This window comes from Marmota monax, unplaced genomic scaffold, assembly GCF_021218885.2.
Source record: "Marmota monax isolate L192 unplaced genomic scaffold, Marmota_monax_Labrador192_F-V1.1 WCK01_AAM20220418_F8-fsc00034, whole genome shotgun sequence".
Taxonomy (NCBI): domain Eukaryota; kingdom Metazoa; phylum Chordata; class Mammalia; order Rodentia; family Sciuridae; genus Marmota; species Marmota monax.
In genome coordinates, this window is record NW_026693934.1 from 7271737 (window position 1) to 7287189 (window position 15453).

Here is a 15453-nt window from a genome sequence, read left to right on the forward strand (position 1 = left end):
GATTTAAAAAGAAAAGGATTAAGGGAAAATCAAATTCTAGAAGTCACTCAGTTCGATTTTAGAATCTAATTTGGGGAAACAGTTTCCTACAGTGGGAAAGAGAGCTTTCAGGGTTCCTAGTGGCTACTGCCCTCACCCCCAATTTGGAAGCATTGAATCTCTTTCTCAGCACCTGAAAAGACTAGCTGAGTTTCACCTCAGGAAAATGCAAAATAGTCAGCTGCAGCCTAGGAAAAAATAAAAATAAAAAAAGGTTCGCAAACTCCAGCACAGATTTCTCTGAAACACTCTTGTAAAGGGAATTCTGAAAAGACCACTGACTCATTTCAGCCGAGTGGCAGGGTGATCCTTTAATGTGGTGAGAACATGACCAAGAAACCACTTCTCTTTGGCGAGACTTCTCTTTGGGGAGCTGTTCGCTCTGACTCTTATCTGGTGTCTGTCCCAAGCAAATGAGCTTCATCTCCATCTTTCACTCAGGGGCACCTGGTCTGCATTTAACAAAACAAAACAAAAAAGAGTTCCACAAAGAATTATAATTGTCAACAGCAGAGAAGGCTACCTTATGGCTCACCCACAAGGTAATTATAACAAGGAGCAGAATGATTGGTCTGACAGTGGGTACAAAGAAGGAACAAGGAGTCATGAGGAACAATTGGGACTGGCTTATAAAACATGCCCCACCCCCTATACCCTGGGTAGAAAAGGCCCCCTTCTAGGCAGCCATGCCCCTGTATGAAACACAGCAGACATTTAGTGTCAATTCCTCCAAACCATCCTTAGCAAGAAGCTAACTAAAGAGGATGCCCAGAAAATGAGAGAATGGAAGACAGATGAGCATGGCAGCCTTAAACTGTTGCTGACACATTCCACTCCAACCTTGGGCAGACGAGGAAGAAAACTATGACTCATTTCTATATAAGACCCCGATAGTTCTGCTGCTCTCCAGGAAAGATTACCTCAAGGTTACAAGGTTATAGACCAGGTCTATGGGCTGAGCTTCCATTGCAGAGCGCAGCAAGGGCCCACTCTGCTAGTCTGTTGGACTGGCCTCACTATGGAAGCCATCCCTTCTTTGGGACCATCCTTTTTAAAAAATTTATTTGTTCTTATTAGTTATACATGATAGTGGAACATATTTTGACATATTATACATATATGGAGTATAACTTCTCATTCTTCTGGTTGTACACAATGTAGAGTTACATTGGCAGTGTAATCATGTAAGTGCATAGGATAGTAATGTCCTATTCATTCTACTATCTTTCCTATTCCCATTCCCCCTCCCTTCCATTCATTCCCCTTTGTCTAATTCCAAGTATTTCTATTCTTCCCTACCCACCCCCTTATTGTGAATTAGCATTTTCATATCAGACAAAACATTCAGCCTTTGGTTTGGGGGTATTGGATTATTTCAATTAGCATGATATACTCCCTTTCCATTTATTTTCCCAGCAAATGCTATAATTTCATTCTTTTTTATGGCTGAGTAACTTTCCATTGTGTATATATACCACATTTTCTTTATCTGTTCATCTATTAAAGGGCACCTAGATTGGCTCCATAGTTTAGCTATTGTGAATTGAGCTGCTATAAACGTTGATATGGCTGTGTCACTGTGGTATGCTTTGTGTATAAACTGGGAGTCAGATGACTGGGTCAAATGGGGTGGTTCCATTCCAAGTTTTCTGAGGAATCTCCACACTGCTTTCCATAATGTTTGCACCAATTTGCAGTCCCACCAGCAATGCATGAGTGTACCCTTTTCCCCACATCCTCACCACCATTTATTGTTATTTATCCTCTTGATAGTTGCCATTCTGACTGGAGTGAGGTGAAATCTCAGTGTAGTTTTAATTTGCATTTCTCTAATTGCTAGAGAAGTTGAACATTTTCTCATATATTTGTTGACCATTTGTATTTTTTTTTTCTGTGAAGTTCCTGTTCAGTTCTTTTCCCCATTTATTGATTGAATAATTTGGGTTTTTTTGTTTTTTGTTTGTTTAGTTGGTTTGGTCTGGTGTTAAGTTTTTTGAGTTCTTTATGTATCCTAGAGATTAATGCTCTATCTGAGGTAGAGATGGCAAAGATTTTCTCCCATTCTGTAGGCTCTCTCTTCATATTCTTGATTGCTTCCTTTGCTGTGAAGAAGCTTTTTAGTTTGATTCCATTCTCTTTACTGATTCTTGATTTTACTTCTTGGGCTTTAGGAGTCTTGTTAAGGAAATCAGTTCCTAAGCTAACATGATATAGATTTGGGCCTATTTTTTCTTCTAATAGGTGCAGGGTCTCTATTCTAGTGCCTAAGTCCTTGATCCACTTTGTGCAGGGTGAGAGATAGGGGTTTAATTTCATTTTGCTACATACGGATTTCCCGTTTTCAGCACCATTTGCTGAAGAGGCTGTCTTTTCTCCAATGTATGTTTTTGGCACCTTTGCCTAGTATGAGATAACTGAATTTATGTGGATTTGTCTCTGTGTCTTCTATTCTGTACCATCAGTCTATGTGTCTGTTTTGGAACCATCCTTTTCTTGTCACCTATCTGGATTTGAATTTCTAAGGGGAGCCTCAAACAGCCCCAAAGCCAGTGACCATTGAGATCCCTGTAACTAAAAGAACAGTCTCTCCTAATCAGATGGGCATTCCTTAGGAATCCGGAAGGACATTTATGGGGGAGGGGCTTGGTTGTCAAATTGTAAGCAGCCCTTTCCCACCCCCATACTGGAGCAGCTGTAAATAGTGGGTGGCTATCTCTGGGGGACCCCCATAAGGCACACACATGCTGCAGGGTACAGTAGGGAGCATCAAGTCACTGACTTCCCTGGTCCTTACCTAAAAAAACAAGATGAGCACCTGATGCCCTTGTCCTCCTCCTTCCCCCACATCCTCAACACGGGGCTTCTGTCATCTTCAGAGAGTGGCATCCCCAGATCAGAAAGGGTGCAGGACAACTGTGTCACTAATGTTGATGATGATGACTACCCTGGTGGCAAATAGCAGGTACCACTATTATCTCTTAGCAGATGCCCTATTACATGGAGTAGGTAACCTGTCCAAAGCCTCTGAGCTAGTGAGCCCAGGCCTCTTATAATGGACAGAGGAATTGGGTGTGTCAGAAGCACTTTTTCAGCACCACCCTGTTCTGGCTCCTGCAGCATCAGTCTCCTGTCACTCGTTGGCGCCAATTTTGTGCTTGAAATCCCAATTGTGGGTTTGAGGTCATAACTGTCTGTTCTTCCTCAAGAGGCGACACACCCACTGTTCCCTGGTTTCATTTGTACATTGGGGTTCCAACTGTCACTCCCCAGCCACCGCATTGGTTTCACTTCCCTGAGCCCTAATTCATTCGAAATAGGGACCTACCTACCAAGTTAGTGTGAGAAATGAGAAAAGGGGTGTAAATATAATGCTGGCAGGAGCCTCACCATGATCTGTTCATGCACCAGTGAGCACTTCACAAACAAAAACCATCCTAATGAATTATTTTTGTTTTTCATAACAGACATCTTCACCTCTAGCTGACATCAGAATCATCCAGAGCGTGTTCTTAAAATACAAATGTTCATGACCCTACCCCAGCCATGCCAAATCAGAAACGCAATGATGGGGTCCAGGAATCTGAATTTTATCTAGCATTAAGCTCCTTGTTGTGCAGGGGCTAAGGCCCAGCTCATGTTCATCCTTCTGGAAGGTTCCATAAGGGATTCTTACCCAGTAAGAGGTTTAGATGACCCAAAAGCTACCTCTCAAATAGCAATCCACTTATTTGATTGGTTCTTGGTTTGTAGCTCCCTAACTACAAGTTGAGCAGTGATTGGAATACAGAGAAATATTTCTTCTATCCCATTCCACATTGGTCATCTCCCAAACTCATATCTCTGGCAGTCAAAGTAGGAATAGGCTCCAGGTACCAGACTAAAACTACACTCCCTCCATAACTACCTTTCCTCTACTAAACATGAATATCACTTTTAACAACCACAAAGTTTCATGAACCACCACACGAAAGCTGGTCATGCTGGTAACGTGTCTGTTAACAAATAATATTCTTACACACACACACAAAAAAAAAACTCCTATGAATTCAAACACTTCCAGATAAATTTAGTACTTTTTAAAATCACAGTGGTATCCACATGTATTTGAAATGTTACCAGACATTATTTATTCAACCTTTAGAAAGATTTGGGACTTGGGAATATTTGAACCCTATACAACACCCTCCATAGGGGTCCAGATTGGGAACCTCAGACTGGGAACTAGCCTGCACCACCCTGTCAAGGCCAAAGGTCAGTAGCCTGCCCTCACTTGTTCATGCACAGCAAATGTCACCTAAAAACTCCAACTGTGAAAACAGCAGTGTTTGAGATGAGCTGCCAGTGAGTAACCAAAGAGCCAGAAATGTGATCTGAAGCCAAGATGGAAAGAGAAAATGGATCTGAAAACAAACTCTTCCCATTGCAAATTGTATCTGTGGCCATCCTGGAACCACACAGCATGAACCAACAATGAACAAGCCAAACTAGACCAAAACACTCAGCAAAGAAACTATTATAATGGAATAAAGGTCTGGGAGACAAAAATGGCTGTTTTCCTTTAGAATGACTCTGGCACAATTTATAAATAAAGGCACAAATGTAGAACAAGTTATTTTCAATGTTTCACTGAAATTATGCCTGCAGGTGGGGAGCCCTGGAAGGACCAACTTCAAGTATCTTGGGTATGACATCCCAACAACACGCTCACCTGGGAGGCGAGTGCCGTGACGATAGTGTGGGCTTCCTGGGAAGCTCAGCTCAGATTCCATCTCTTCTGTAAATCTTTTCCCAGGTCCACTGGTTTGTAATGACTCTTTCTCATCTGAAACACTGGGTCTTGACCATGGTCATTCTGACTCTGTCTGAGGAGGGCAGACGCCATCAACTTCTTGTTTTCTGTAAAAGTCACCTCTAACCATAAAAGTTACAGACAAGTGTATCTGAACTGTTATGACATCACAGATATTGATCTAAACTCATACCTAAGCTCCTAGGACATCTGCTTTTTCTATTCTGCCTTTTCTCCTGGAGCTCTTTGGCACAGTCCTCGGCTCTAATATTGCATAGTCACACACTGATTTGCTTTAATCTAACATGTCGTCCTATCCTACAGAATCAACTGGTCTTACCCAGGTAGAACATTACAAATATAAGGAAGGATCTAGAAATCTACATTATTTTTTCATCTGCCAAGTTTACCTCCTCTGATGGTTATCTTCTAAAGATGTGCAAAGGAGGTGAAGTCACCTTGATGACATCAGTAACCGGATGTCATTGTACTACACAAAAGCCCACAAGTCAGAGGCAGGCATTGCTTGAGAAACCCAAAGTCTGAAAAATAAAAAATATAAGCCTTCAAACTTTCTCTGAACAACATCAACTCCCCTCCAAAATAGTCTCCCTTGATCTGCATTCATTATTCATCAACTGCAGTTAGAGACCCCCTGGCTTCCTCTTTCTTCCTCAGTCCCACATCAATGAGTCACCAGATGCTGATTCCCTAAGGTTTCTTCTACCCATTAGCCTCCTTCTAACTCCCACCACTATGCAGCTAACCAGACCTTTATAACCTTCCACACTAGTTACCCAGATATTTTTCTATCTGGTCTATCCACTTCAGCTTTCTCCTTCCAATCCATTCACCACCCCACTTACAGACCAAATTAAAGCCTGTAATTCTGCTCAGATTATTCTCCAAATCAAAATCTTCACACTTTTCCTATGCCTTGATAGAACAATATGCAGACCTAGCCTTGTTTATAATTCCATCTCTGTTCTGGCCTCCATATACGTTACCAGACAGAATCCCAGCCTGTATTCCAGACAACCAGCTGATCCCTGTTCATGACTGCAACTTTCTATTCATGCTTTCTTCCTTCCTGTTGAATTCTTTCCAAGTCAAAATCCTATCCATTCTTCACATGTATTTTCTTTGTGAAAGGAAGGCCTCTTTTTTTCTCTCCTGGACCTTATGTGTAAATTGCCCATCCTGCTCTGGCTCAAGTCACAGTTACTTTTGTTCTTATATTTATGTCCCATGCTAGACTTAAGTGTCTTGATACTGAATATCGTATGTTATTCATACAGTATATTTCCCAGTACCTAAGGGAGTGCTGAACATCATTGGGACTCAAAATACTTTGTGGAAAGAAAGGGGAGAAGGAAGAACGGAAAGATAAAAGGAAGGGAGGAAGGGAGCAAAAAAGAAAAGGCAGAAAGAAAGGGGAGGAAAAGAGGAGGGATCTAATGAAGAGGTTTCAGAAGTAAGAGGAGAAAATCAGAAGGGGCTAGTTAGCACAGGAAGAGAAGCCACTGAAGAAGAAGGCAGGTTGTGAAGATAAATGGGGAAAATAAAATACTATAGGTCTGACCTGGGCAGCATGAGAGTATGTGTACTAAATTTGCAAGGGATTTGCAAGGGAGGACCAAGGAAACTTGCTTGCACCATCAGAGAACTTAACAGCAACCCTGATTTTATTCAGTGGCAGACAATCATCTTATTATCTCCCCCACCTTTCACAGCAGGGCTGAGGTTTTCAGGCCAAAGAATGGTCTCTGATTTATGAAGTCATAATGGGTAGAAGCTCACCTCATTTTATACTTATCTAGATTTAATTAAAGCATCTTATCTCTAATAATAATTAACTTTAACTGAACAATCATTCCACTTTACCAAGTAGCCATATGGATTACCCTGGCTGGTCCTCAAATCAATCTTGGTAAGATAAATAGTTAATAGGATTACCAAAGAGTGGCCTTGCACTTCAGAATGTGATAAACTTCTGGTTGTGTGCTGTCATCTCCCTTGGCCCTCACTCATATCTCCATTACCTAAGTCACACTCAGGGAAACCCATCGACCCCAGTTTGAAGAACACAAGCCACTGCTTTATACTTCCAAGTCTTTGCCCATAGGGTTCTCTGGGTAGAATTTGCTTTTAGTCCTTCAGCAACTTCACCTCCAGAATCATGTCTTCTGAGGGAAGAACCAGAATAGCATCCACTGAGAGAATTTCTAGGGTTCTCCTTTGGAGATTGGGGATGACCATCAACAGACAGGCATGCCTGGTTTTTGGCAGCTGCTTCTGTGGAAATTCTGGAAGATGAACCAGGACCTAAGAGATTATGGGACCCATACCATCACCTCTGACCAGTGAAGAAATACAGACATGTGCATATACGTGCATATACGCTCTTTATCCAGCACACCCCACCCCAGCAACAGAGAGAAGGGAGGGCTTACATAGTAAAACCCACTTCCCTCGCTCTCAGGAGAAAGAGGTGTTTACACTTAGAACAAAGTGGGACAGCAGACGGGTAGGGGAGAAACTCAGACTTGTATTGGCCTCTTTGGACCAATTTCTGGATGAATCCACTCCCCCATCTTTAGCTCCCTCTTCTACAGAATTCATTTAAGGTGGGCATATTCCATTCACAGAGGGACACAATGGCATGGGGCCTAGAGACTGCCGATAACAGGTCTTGAGATCAGAGTATTCTATGTGGTTTTCTCTGATTCGAGGTGGACGTGAACAAATTTTTCAAGAAGAAAATGAGATGTATAGCTTGAAAAAAATATATACTTAATGATGTACATTTTTTCCAAGGTACTAAGTATTGAACCCAGGGTGCTTTACCACTAATCTTTACCTCTACCCCTTTCTGAGATAGCGCATCACCAAGTTTCTCATTGACCTTGAATTTGGAATCCTGCCTCAGCCTCCTGAGTAGCTGGGATTACAGGCATGCACCACTGCATCTGGCATGATGTACTTTTTAATATTTGGAAAGCAGTCTATTGTTTTCACAATACAAACTAGAATAAGTAAGTAAAGTTAGCAAAACTCTCTTGACTGTCGGGGAATGGAGAGCAGAAATATCTTCTGTATATTTGTACTTTCAAAAAAGAAGCAAAAGACAACTCCTGGGACCTGTTGCAAAAGAGCATCAGTTAAATTTTTACAGATAGCATAAAAGGACGAAGGGGATCTTTGCCGACCAGGCACCAGGGAGCCTCTCTCATTTTCTAGGCCAGTCCTGGGACACTCAACCCCTGAACTCAAAGACAGAAGCCTAGGTAGGAATGTGTGTGATGGTGTCTTAGTGAGCTTTTCCTTTTCTAGAATGGAGGTTAGGAAATGGGGAAGGCAAATGACAAAGAAGAGAAAAATCAGGAGATGCTAGGGTCTCCACAAACTCAGAAGCATGAACTAGGGGGTAGAGCACTTGCTTGTAAGAGGCTCTAGAGCGGGTTCCATCCTCAGCATTGAAAAAGAACTTTTTTTTTTCAGAAGCACTAGAGAACTTGGATATCTGGGGCAGCAATAAATGTAAGTGTGTGGGCGTACATGTGTGCACACGTGTGTGAGAGAAATTGGGGAAGGTTTTGGTGGAAGGCGGTGGGTGGCTCTTTTTTTAGTCTGGCGAATTGTCAAATTGTGACAAAAACCTCAGAACAACACATGGGTGAAAGGAATAGGAAAAAAATCCCTTCAAAAAAGTAACCAGCTGCCAGAACCTTAATGCTGAAGTGAAATTTTACCCGGGGTTGGAGGGGAACCTGTTCAGTCTAGAGAAGGTTCATTCTAAATCAGGTTAGGGAGACACTTGACAATGGAGCTGGGATACCCTCCCATTTTCTATCAGTTGGACACACAAATAGAGACCAGCTCATGGAAAGGATTAATCCAAGTGGTTCAGAGTTGTTCCTAAAGTGTCTCCGTGGAAGTTGTTCTTTCTTCTCTGCCCGCCCCAAGCAAGTCATAAACTATCCACATGTTAGCTGACTCCCAAACCATAAAGAAACAACAGGGAGGACATAGGACCTTTGATGCCTATTCAGAGAGCAGAGCGGCCCCACCTTGGCTTTCAAAGGTAAGAGGGGCCAGGGACAGTGGTAAGCAAAAATAACCCAAATAAACATAGCCCAGTGGGTGCCACAAAGGATTAAACACCTTTAAATGAGTTGTGGGGGAGGGGGAAATGAAGAAAACCGGAGACATGCCCCTGTGGTATTTTTAAATGACAGTGAACCGTTTTCCTTTCCTCTATTTAAAAATAAACTGCTCCAACACAGAACCATCCCCAGCTCACACAGATCTCAGGAAATTCCCTGAGCTTTTCATGGGAGGGAATGACAGGGAAATCTAGATGATAAAGCAATATTGTCTCCAGGCAGCCACCAGCACCTGCTAAAAGGAAACCCATTTGAGTATGTATTGTCAGATGACTTTTTAAGTATTCATTTGAACCTGGTTTTGCCTAATGTAACACAAAGCAAAGAGGGGGTTAACTTCATTCTTTATTAGCCTGCTTCCGACACTGCTACTTTCCTGCATATTTTTCTCCAAGGCAAGTATGTCTGAAAGTCTCAGGAAGCCTTAAAAAGTCTAGCACTAAATCTTTTGAGACACTTAATCCCTAAATCTTCCATGTTTGGAGATAATTTCCTTTATGAAAAGAAACCCTAACCTGGCCCAATTCCTCTCTCAAACTCACTAATGGAACAAAGAAGCCTCTCATTAGACTCATCCCTGTGGCTGTAGAAATAAGTGTCTCAGAAAGAGCACGTTTTTGCTTTAGCCTCAGGATGGCTTTGGCTGTCGCCTTCTTTGGCTTCCTCTCCTGGCGTCTCATCCAGGCAAGCTCTAGCCTAGTTAGATCCAGTGGATAGCAAAGAGGAGAGCCAGGTGCCCAGGAGAAAGGAAGAGTTGTCTAGTGACTAGGGTTTGCCCAGCATAAAATAGGCTCTCTTTCCCCTGCTGGGCAAGACTTCCCTGGGAGTGTTAAGAGACTGGACCACCCACATGGTTTTGTTGAAGTTTTTCCTTACAGTGGTTGGAAGATAAGACCAAATGGCTCCAGAGGACTCCTTCCAACCCAAATCTGAGACTCCATAACTACAGGAGAGGCTTTCGAGGCACGTATGAGAAACTCTTTATTACTTCTCTTTCCTTCCCTCATCACACATCTCTCTTCTGCCCTGCAATTAGAAGAAAGAACATTTCACACTTTATTTAAGGCTCCATTTCCCTTTACCTGACTTCTGTGGGTAATGATGGAGAAAGCCGTTTGCCTGGCTAATTAAAGCCCTCCACTGGCAAGAGAGATATTTTAGCAGCTGAGATCTGAACCTATATTTAATATAGATCATGTCTTTGAGCACTTATGTGTTCCACACTGTACTAAATATTTTACATATATATTGTATTTAATCCTCCAACAATCCAAAAAGTAAAATGCTACTGTTATCTAGATATTACAACAAAGGTAATAGATTTTTTAGAGATACGCTTGCCCAGATCTACACTGGTATACCATGTGCTGGTAAATAAGTTCTCAAAAAAAAAAAAAGCCTTAATTTATCACATTTGCTGATTTCCATGGTGTAATATTCCCACTGTGGTCAATTTTAAGCTATCAACATGATGTCTCCAATTTTGGAGGTAGAAGAGTAGATATGTTAATGCCTGTATGAGCCAATGCAGTACCCCCATGCTCTGAATCACAGAGCTACACTGTCTGGCTTGCAATCCCTTCTACTGTGACTCCTCTTATTTAAAGAAAAGGATGAAGAGTGTATTTCTTGTTGAAGGATGTTATCCTACAATAGCTGAAAGGAAAAATCAGGCTTAGGGCAGAGGGTGTTGCTCAATGGTATAGTGCTTACGTAGCATGTAGGAGATTCTGGGTTCGAATCCCAGGAGAGAGAGAGAGAGAGAGAGAGAGAGAGAGAGAGAGAGAGAGAGAAAAGAAGAAGAAGAAGAGGAGGAGGAGGAGGAGGAGGAGGAGAGGAAAGAAGAAAGAGGAAAGGAAGGAAGGAAGGAAGGAAGGAAGGAAAGAAAGAAAGAAAGAAAGAAAGAAAGAAAGAAAGAAAGAAAGAAAGAAAGAAAGAAAGAAAGAAAGAAAGAAAGAAAGAAAGAAAAAGAAAAACAGACCAAGCCCTTGTGCATCAAGGTAGTAGACAAAGCAGAGAGCCAGGGATGGGAAAGGGGTTGAAGAATATGAGTCACAGAGACTTTCTTAATTCTCTTTAGGGACCCAGACTTGAATTAGTCAGAAGCTACAATGGAGGATCAATTCAGAAATCCAAAGTGACTAATTTCAATCTCAGAGATATGGGCACCCCACAAGGATTCTGAAGTCAGCTGTTGTCTATTTCCATTGCTGCCTATGTGTGTCTGTTCCTGTCATCATCTTAGACTATCTTAGACCAGTGTAAACTGAAAGTTTGTAGAGTTTTTGTGTTTGTTTTGAGCTAATACTATTTACTTACTTTTTTTTTTCTGATGCTAGGGATTGAACCCAGGGCCCAGTGCACACTAGGCAAGTAATGTACCAATGAGCCATGCCCTCAAACCGTGAACCAACATTTTTTAAGTTTATAGATTTCATATTTCAAAAAATCAGGACTTTCATTCTCTCTTCATGATGACTGAAATTCCCACATAATAATAGAAGGTAGTTGCTGCCACTTTTAGGCAAGGCATACATACACCTTCCAGTTAGCTACAGTCTCCACCACTTTCTATTGTCTCACTCATTTACAATATCTGCAGGTTTCCAAACTTTGTCACTTGTGTCTTAGACTTACAAGAGCTCCATAGCTTTAGATTCAGAAAACTGTCAAAACAGCCAGGCATGGAGGCACATGCCTATAATCCCAGGCTGGGGAGGCTGATGATTGCAAGTTCAAGGCCAGCCTCAGCAACTTAGTGAGACCCTAAGCAACTTAGAGACACCATCTCAAAATAAAAATTAAAAAGGGCTGGGAATGTAGCTCAGGGCTGGGAATGTAGCCCAGATTCAATCCCCAGTACCAAAGGAAAGAAGAAGATGGTGGAGGAGCAAGAAGAGGAGGAAGAGGAACAGGAAAAGGAGGAGGAGGAGAATAGGTCAAGCAAAGTACTGCATGGATTCCTCTACACGCACAGACACATACACACAAATAATTCCCACCTTGTCCTTCTGCCAATGTAATGCTCTTGGTAGACTCAAAACCCATCTACATGATCAATCAGACCACCACATTTCTAGAAGAACTGGGGCTCTGCCATGGGATGCATAGTTCTCTTTAGAAAACCTTCTATCCACAGGGCTCTAAACGCTTCCTCTTGTTATATAGCTGCCTGAGGTCACCACCAATAAATTACTGGCTTAAGGAAAACAATGACAAGCCTTTTCCATGGAGAACAGGGTTTGTTCACTCAATTATTTCCTAAAGTCATGCCCTCTTTCCCAGCTTGACACCATAATTTTTGAAGCAATAGCACTGAGTCTGTTTGGTGCTGTTCTTCACACCCACAAAGTCACACAGCACCTGCCACATGAGCACAGCAAAGTTTGAGAACAATTCTTCCTCCTGGCAGTGGAATTAGTGAAGTAATGATCATTGCATTGCTAATTAAGTGGCTGCTTTGTTAAAATGACTTACCAGAGTGACTCTAAATTGGCTATATTTGTTTACCAGCCTAGCTTTTTTTCTTTGGGTAGGAAATTATGTTGACTGTTCCTGACTGCTATAAAACTTTGAAAGAAATCACAAATAGTCTCATTTTACTGAAAGCAAACCTTTTAGAAATTTAAGATGTGATTTAAATAATTCCAAGAAAACCAGTAATAATTTTCCTAAATTGGTATAGAGCTGCTTAAGTTCTAAGGCTTAAGTTTCTTTTCCAAAGTCATTTTCCACCTGTAAGTGTTGGAGACAGAAGGCATTAGAGAAGGAGGAGTGGGCTGGGTGTGGTCAGGCAGGAGACCATTTCACTTAACACCAGCTTGCAAATAGTTGACATTTGATAGCATTGTCTCTTTGAGATTTGTAACCTATTGCTAGAATTACATGACCCTTGGGAAAAACAGGCTTGCTTTCTCTTTTTCTTTTCTTTTTTTTTTTAATTACTTGGGAAAAAATTAACTTTATCCCTTTGAGTATCCCCTACAACCATCAAGGAAGTTTGTACTATTTTTTCTCTTTCAGAAACAAAAGCTATCAAACATTTTAAAAAGAGATTGGAAGGGTCTGTGAGAGGACAGGAGGATGCTATATATTCTTCAGGCCTTTAGGATCCCTGTCTCCTGCCATCCACCTTCAGGAAGAGGACTGTCCCTAAGCTGTCTTCTGTCTCTGACCTGAAGCCTATTTTGGAACAGAGTACAGCTTTCTGTCAAACACATAAGTACACATAGACTTACACATGAATCAACCAGCTACAGAGAGAGCAACAGGAGGTGGCAGGATGCTTGCCACCATGTCACTTGATTTGCAAGCATCTCCTCCAAACCATGGCCAAGGCTAGTAATTCCCTGGGCTAAAGCCAACTTGAGAACTTGGGGACACTGCCAAAGCCCTGACAGCCCCTAATCCTGGATCTGTTCTCAGAGCCACATAGGAAAGAATATTTAGGGGAGAGGAATAAAGACATACATGCATTTTAAAGTTGGATTACTTCACAAGAGATGCCACTCAAGCACTAGGTAAGTAAATGTCAAATGACCTTCCAGAGGATGCAGCTTTCAGAGGGTAAATTGCAATGGCCAGAAAAAGGGAGACATTGTAATGGAGTGGAACAAGCCGGAGCTCTGGAGCCAGACAGACTGAGTGCAGATCCTCACTGTGTGGTCACAGGCAAGTTGCTCATCCTCTCCAGACCTTATTTTCTTTACCTAAGGAAGAGAAGTAATGGCACCTGCCTTACAGAATTGTTGAGGAGATTATCTGGGGTTGGTTGCATTTAACAAGCAATCAATGTTTGAGTTTTGTTTGTTTTTTAAAGTATATCATAGAGTTCTGAAAACAGCGGTTTAGGTAAGATTAACGGGGAGAAAACAAGGAGGACTATCACGGAAAAATTTATCACATCTAGTGAATACTTTAGGAAGTAGAAAGGTATGAGAAAGGAAGCATTCTGATTCTATTTTTTTTCTTTTTTGTTAAAATTTATTGACATTTTTCTGAATATGAAAATGCTTCATTACTATTTTAGAAAAAAATGGAAAGTGTTAAAATGCAAGGAAGAAAGTAAAAATCAAATATAATTATCTAGCCAATGAAGCTTCCTATAAATATTTCATTTTTCATCCTATCTTTTCCTAAATGTGTATTTTAACAAAATTGAGATTACACTATATACACAGTTTTGAATCCTGTTTTTGGCACTTATTGTTTCATATTTTCCCATGTTACTAAAAATTCTTCACAACATTATCTGCAATGTCCACAGGGAATTTCATATATAGATGTACCAAAATCTCAACTATCCACCAACAATGGACTTATGGTATTGTTCAGATATTTCACTATTATTAATGGTCATAAGTTAATTATTAACTATTATTAATGTGGCATAAGTCTTTCTTCCTTAGGATAAATTTCTATAGGTGAAATTACTGTCCTAAGGTTCCTGCTGAATATAAAATACTTTTCACTGAGGCTGTCCCAACCCACACTTCTACCAGTGGTTAGAGATAGAGACAGCTGCTCTTTTCAAAGCCCAAAGCCAAATATTATCTTTGAAAGAAAAAAATTTGGGCTAATTTATAGTCACTAAATAGCATTTCATTGTTCTTTTGTTTCCTCTTATCTTAAAATGATCCTTAAAAGGAGCGTTCAGATAAACGCAGACTTCTTTTGTCTGCAAACAATCAACAAATATTTATTATTCAAATCATTCTACTAGGGATATATCCTCTCTTCCTTTGGGGGCAAGTTTGAGAGATTCCACCTTTCAGATTTTTGCCATTGTGAAGAATGGATTTTGGAGTTACAACACAGCTGTCATTCCAGGATAAAACATACTGATCCCGTCACTACAAAGCTTCCCAAAATGCAAGTCCTGTAGCCCGTCTGAAATTCCAGTCCTTCAACGGATCTTCTTCCTGTCCTAACTAGCTTATGAAAATAAGAAAATCCTGAAGTTGTGTTTAGACGTTTTAATAAAAGTGCTTTTGAGTTTTTGTATGTCATTTTGAGGGTTTGTGGGTTCCACCTGACCCCCAATATCACCTTTCCTGTATCTGCTAAAATGCAGTGTACAGGGAAACCTTCAAAGGCAAACATTAGGGAGCCGGCCCTTACAAAAGAAGAAAATCATGCTCAGTAGGGAAAAGGGTCTCAGTCTCCCGAAACACCTCTAAACCGAAAGCTTTTCCTTTGATAAAGTAAAGATGGGGTACTGCTCAGGGTCCACTCTAGACAAATCCTCTCCTTAGGGCTGTCCCAAGATAGGAGAGTGCAATCTGGGGTCCGTGCCGTCGCGCAACCACAGATCTCAGGACCCGAAGCTCCTACCTGGGAACCAGCTAGGACTCCTGCGGTCCCTCCGTGTGCAGTCGCACTGATTCTCAGCCCCGCCCCTCCCTCGCTCCCCGCCGCACCCAGGCGAGACGCAGGCGGGAAGTGGCGAGGGGCTGGAAA